We start from the raw sequence: 6,664 nt of genomic DNA on the forward strand, positions 1-6,664 counted from the left end.
GAGCAATTTGTGGTAGTGGCTTGAATGTTGGCACCCCAAAAAAGGTATACTTATATCCTAACCCCCAAAACCTGTGACTGTGACCTTATTGGGGAAACCAGGCTTTGCAGATATCATTAAATTGAGGATTTTAAGATGAGACCATTCTGAATATCCAGGTGGCACTAAACCTAATGACAAGTGTCCTTAGAAGAGACAGAAGTCAGACATAGAACCACTAGAAGGAAACTATGTAAAGAGATCTGAGTGATGCCAACAACTACCAGAAGCTGGAAAAGACACGGAACAGATTCCCCACTAGAGCCTTTAGAGTAGGGGTGTCGAACTCAATCAGAGAAGGGGCCAAAATCTAAAATCCAGCCTAAATCGCGGGCCGAATGGTTTACTGAACAGTCATAAACTGACAATGTCATAAACTGACAGTGGAGTGCAGTGATGACAGCGCGGTGCGGGCCACATTGCAAGGCCTGGCCGGCCGGATTTGGCCCGCGGGCCTTGTGTTTGACACATGTGCTTTAGAGAGAATACAGCCCTACCAACACCTTGATTTCAGACTTCTGGCACCCAGAACTATGGGAGAATAAATTTTTGCTGCTTTGAGACACCTGGTTTGTAGTAATTTCTTTTTTACAGAAGACGCAGAAAACTAATATACATGTTCTCAGAAAAAGACAATCTGACACTAACCACACTGACCCTTAGATTTTTCCCACTAATATTTGGTTTCCTTCTTGTTCCTGGGTTTCTTTGTTAGTACTGATAGTCAACCATCAGGGCTGGGCTACAATTGTTTAAGTAAAAATTGGAGGAAAACTTAAAATTGAGTAAATGAAGAAACAGTTAAGTTCCCAGCTGATTAGCAGATGATGACTGTGTGCTTCCATAGCAACCTATGTAGTACAGTTAGAATGCTGCAAGACGAGGGAAAATCCAATCCAAAGGAACTTAAGCCTCCAAAGCATTTACTGGCTCACATTCTGGAAGAGCAAAGGTGTGCTGGGCTTCAGAACAGGGGCAATACAGTCAACTGGTGGAATCATCTCTCCAGTGCTGGTAACTTCTTAAGGCTGCCCCCTTCATTGTTGGAGGAAGGCTGCCATGGGCAAGCAGGCCTCCATGCTTCCTCTTTTAGATCCAGGAAGAGTCAGAGAATGAAAGACAGACTCAGAGACAGAGACAGAGGCTCCCTGCCGCTCTTATTTTAGGAAAGGTGCTTCCCAAAAGACTTCAGCAAAACCTCTCCACGTTCATTAGCCCAAATTGAACCACATGCCCTGTTTGAGCCAATTGCTGGTAAGCATGATGGTCACCCTCAAACTATTGAGGGTGTGTCAGCTTCCTTTAGCATCACCAGGATGCATAGAATGGGGGGTAGATAAGCCAACAAAACAGAGGTTCTGTCAGGAAGGACAAGGAGAGGTATAGACGGTGGGTAGGTATTGTATGTAAATGACAATGCAACAATACTCAGATGCCCACCATTCCCTTAGCCTTAAAATAAAAAGGCAGCCATGGTCCAAGATACCTGCATTCCCCTGCACAATTACATTCCCTTCCTCCTCCTAAGAGCTCCTGCTAATTTACATTCGGGCCTTATCATTCCCATGCATTTGATTCTATTTTTACTATGTGTGTATGCCTATGCAGTATATTACATTCTTTTGTATGTTTTTGAATTTAATACAATGGGATCCTATTGTACATACACTATTCTGCAATTTGCTTTTATTGTTCATCGTCAGGTTTGTGAGACACATCCACAGCAATATGTGAGGTTCCAGTTCACACCTTTTCACAGATGCCTCCCAATGTACGAATGTATTCATTCCACCTCCTGTTCGTGAACATTTAGGTTAAATTTTTTTCTGTAAATACTACCAAAAATCTGCTGTGACCATTCTCAATACATAACTTTGTGTATTTCTAGGAGACTTTCTTTTGTGTATATAAATAGAAGTGGCATTATTAAGTTATAAGGTGTGTACATCTTTAACTCTTGTTTTTCTCAATAGAAGCTATACCAAGTTACGTCTCCACACCATTGCCAACATAATCTGAGCCCAATTTTAAAATTTGTTAGGCTTTTCAAAACGTTATTGTTGACAGTATTATAGATGTCCCCCATTTCCCCTCCCCTAACACCCCCTCCACCCAGCCCCTGCCCACCCCAGGACTTCACCACACTGTTGTCTGTGTACGTGCATATAAGTTCTTTGAATAATCTCTTTCCATGCCCCCATCCCTTGCCCCTCTGAGATCTGTCAGTCTGTTCCATGCATACATACCTAATCTCCAGGTCTATCCATGCTGTTGCAAAGGGTAAGAGATCCTTGTGGGTTTTTTTTACCACTGCATAGTATTCCACTGAGTGAATGAACCACAGCTTTTTTATCCACCCCTCTACTGATGGGTACTTGGGCTGTTAGACTTTTTTCTTCCTTAAAAGATATGTTGCTCTTGCTAGTCTCCGAACTCCGTGTGGGTAAAGACTGCGTTTGCTTCATTCATTCCCAGCCCCACACAATGCTTAGCACTTGACAGGTTTCACCAGGGAGGGCAAGGCCCCAGCCTCACTCTTCTTCTCTGCATAAATCATTTGCTATGTTGTTAACAGTAAAAATAAATAAATAAATAAATAAATAAATAAATAAATAAATAAATAAATAAATAAAAGGTCAGGTGGCCAGGTAAGATAACCTTGGAACAACCTTGTCTTAAGAAGAGGCATCTATGCCCTGGCCAGTTTGGCTCAGTGGATAGAGCATTGACCTGAAGACTAAAGGGTCCCGGGTTTAGTCCCGGTCAAGGGTACATACCTCGGTTGCAGGCTTGATCCCCAGCCCTGGTTGGGGTGCATACAGGAGGCAATTAATTGATGTGTCTCTCTCACATCTTTCATATCAATGTTTTTCTTGATGTTTTTCTCTCTCCCCCACCCCTCCCTCTCTCCCCCTTTCTTCCACTCTCTCTCTCTAAAAAAAAAAAAAAAAAAAAAAAAAAATCAATAGAAAAATATCCTTGGGTGAGGATTAAAAAAATAAGATTAGGCATCTAAATCACTGAAACAGACCAGAGAGCCTGGCAATAGACTCACTCACAAATGGTCGACTGATTTTTGACAAAGGCACCAAGAAAGGTAATTTGGTGGGGAAAGAATAGCCTCTTCAACAAGCGATGTTGGAAAGTCTGGGTATCCACAGGGAAAGAAAGAAATCTTGACTCATACCTCACACCATACACAAAAATTATTTTGAAATGAATCATAGCCTAAATGTAAAAGCTAAAACTATATATATAATTTCCAGAAGAAAAAAATAGGAGAAAACCTTTGTGAACAGGAAATACACAAAGATCCTTAGAACACACACACAAAAAAAGCATAAATAATTAAAGAAGAAAACTGGTAAATTAGATTCCATCACATTTATGTTGCTAACAGTAAGAAGGAGGAGGTGTATAGGGAAAATCTTTCTATTAACTGAATTAGCACACACACAGGGTCTAAAGTAGGGGTGTCGAACTCAATCAGAGAAGGGGCCAAAATCTAAAATCCAGCCTAAATCACGGGCCGAATGGTTTACTGAACAGTCATAAACTGACAATGTCATAAACTGACAGTGGAGTGCAGTGATGACAGCGCGGTGCGGGCCACATTGCAAGGCCTGGCGGGCTAGATTTGGCCCGCGGGCCTTGTGTTTGACACATGTGGTCTAAAGGATGTCTACCTTTGTCCTCAAGCTACCTATTGGTCTTATCAAGGAGTGCTGCTCTCTTCCCTCCTTTCCCCACAGTACTCCTGGTCACTTATCACTTAGCCCCTCACTATGCCTCTTGTCCAGGATCTTCCTCAGCCTCTGGCTCAGGCTGAGTCATTCAGGTCTATCTGGTTTGCCCTGTGGTAGAGATTGGGAGTAGGGAGTGGTAGTGAAGTAGGTGGGTAAGCTAGGAGAGGGGGGTGAAAAAGAGAAGGAACGCAGCCTTCCTGGTCCCACCTCAGAGGGGAACATATCAACACACCAACTTCTCAGGGCAGGACACTGAGAAATGGATTTGCTTTTCCCTCTGCTTTTGCAAATGCCTCCTTCTACTGTCCTTAGGATGAGCCAAATTTCTTAGTACCACACCCACACCATGGGGAATGCATTCAAACTTCTGCTTGTTCCAAATCTGTCTTCCCCACAGTGGTTCTCAACCAGGGGAAGCAGCGCCCTCTGGAGGCACATGGAAATATATGCTGGCATTATAGGCATCTTGCTTGGGAATGTATTGGGTCCGGGCCAGGGATGTTGCACAGCCAGCAATGAGCAGGACAGACCCACACAGTGAGGAACTGTCTGGCTTAAAATGTCAATAGCGCCTTCATTGAAAACACTGTGGATGCTGGGAGGCAGAGAGTGAGGCCTGTGACATTCACAAGTATGTCCCCAACACCTAGCACAGGGCCTGGTACAGAGTGGGAGCTCCCTAAAAATACGTGGAGAGTGAAATAATGCATGTGTGAACACAGTACTCTGTGGTACCAGCTCACAGGACTCAAGTGCCTACTACAAGCATACTTTGAAAACCAGGGTGTTAACTCATCAGTCAGAAACAGATTCAAAATCTGAAGAAAAAATATCCTCCCTGGCTAAACGTGAAATTTTCTTTAGGTGTAGGGGAAAAGATTTTCCTCTCTATCCCTGAGAAGATATTGAATCCTGCTTCATCTCCTACTGAGGGATCTAAGTGAGGCTGAAGAATACAGTCAGAGTAAAAAACAAAACAAAACACAGAAATGCTCAGATATCACAAAGCAGCCAAAACCTTATGCACTTGAATCCTCCCTAATGACAGTGACCGTGAATGAACATGGCAGGGCAAAATTTGCCAGAGCAGTTACATGGGCTTTCGAGAGGAAGTGACGGGAGCTCTCAAGCTCATCTTACTAAGAGAAGAGCAGGCAACTGACTAAGAGCTGAGCTCTAGATCAGAGGTCATGGGTTCAAACCTCAGCTTGACACCTAGTAGACATAGACTTTGGATAAGTTTTCAAACTTCTCTATGCCTCAGTTTCTTCATCTATAAAACGAGGATGATGATATTTGCCCTAAAGGGTAAAGATTAAATGAGATGATGCAACTAAAGCACAAAGCATAGAACCTGGTACTAAATAAACACTTATCATTATTATTTGAAAAGCAACTCCAGACAAATGGCCAGTAATAAAAGCTACTGACCACTTGGGGAACAAGAATAGACACTCAGACATTTAACCCAAGGACACAAGCAGACAAACAGAACATCGTGTTCTTCGGAGACACGAATAAAGTAATTTTATTCTGCCTCTAAGTTATTTTGTTCCCTGGTTGAACAACACAGTGCTGTGACTCACATTAAATTATAATTGTGTTTCTATATTCTTCTGCTGATAAATATTTCATTTTTAGGCCTCTTTTGAAGGAGGGGGGGAAAGGTCTTCCTAGCCAACTTATTCCTCACTCAAACTTGACAAATTCATTTTTATTCCTCCACCCTCATCATCCCAGGCCACTGCTGGCATCTTGCTGTACCAAGGATTAGATTTGTGTTTTATTCCAATAACTGAACATCAATAATCATGAAAATACTTGGCATCTGTTTTCTGTTGAAATGTGAAAGCTTCAGAGCAATATTTACAAAACCCACTTCCCCAACCACTACTCTCAGATTTAATTAAGTAACAGTAAAATATGACATTCCAAATCAGAGTTACAAGCTGTTCTTGGGCTGTGGCAGGCCAATCCTTTATGTTTTCAAATTTATGAGTATGCTACTTGAGAAACATCACTTACCCAGCTGATCCAACAAATGCTCTCTCCTCTCAATCACATGCAATACAGTTTGGGTTTTCCTGACTCAAATCCCAGTCAAAGCTCTCTTACACACGTTTTGGAGACTGGGAGTATTTCAATATGGGTAGTGTATAAACTGGGGCACAGTCATGAGTTAATCACTTATTTAAAGATAGTCTGGCATAAATAAATCAGAGCAGGAGCAGGAGCAAATTATTTTTTATAAGACTCAAGTCCCCATTCAGAAAGCTGAGAAAATTTTCCCTAGGAGAGCATGTGGACAGACAACAAATTTCACACATCCAATTACACAGCCACAGTATGCTATTTGAAGCAAACCCACCATTAAATATTACTAGGTGAAGTAATATTTACACAAATAAAAAGGCAAATCACAATAGAGCCAAGAATTCAGCACGAGAAAGAATTTAATACAATCTTCCTTCTGTTCCCTTTACAGATCGGGAAGCTGAACAGAGGGGAGGCCAGATGCCATAAATCCACGTGCACAGCGGGAGGCAGAGTCAGGCCCAGGTTTTCTGAGCCTCACAGCTTCTTACGGGGGGAAGTCATGTCTCTGGCCTGCTTAGGTACCCTTTCTAACTTTCTCAGAATGTTTCCAGTGCTGTCTAATATAGCAGTTACTAGCCACATGTGGCTATTTTTAGTTAACTTAAATTAAATTAAACTTAGTCCTGGCCAGATGGCTCAGTTGGTTGTAGTGTCATCCCGTACACCAAAAGGTTACATGTTCGATTCCCGGTCAGAGCACATACTTAGGTTGCAGGTTTGATCCCTAGTTGGGGCATGTAAGGATGCTATCAATTGATGTTTCTTTCTCACATCAATGGTTT

This window comes from Pipistrellus hanaki (genome assembly GCF_964339955.1).
Source record: "Pipistrellus hanaki genome assembly, chromosome: 15".
Lineage (NCBI taxonomy): Eukaryota > Metazoa > Chordata > Mammalia > Chiroptera > Vespertilionidae > Pipistrellus > Pipistrellus hanaki.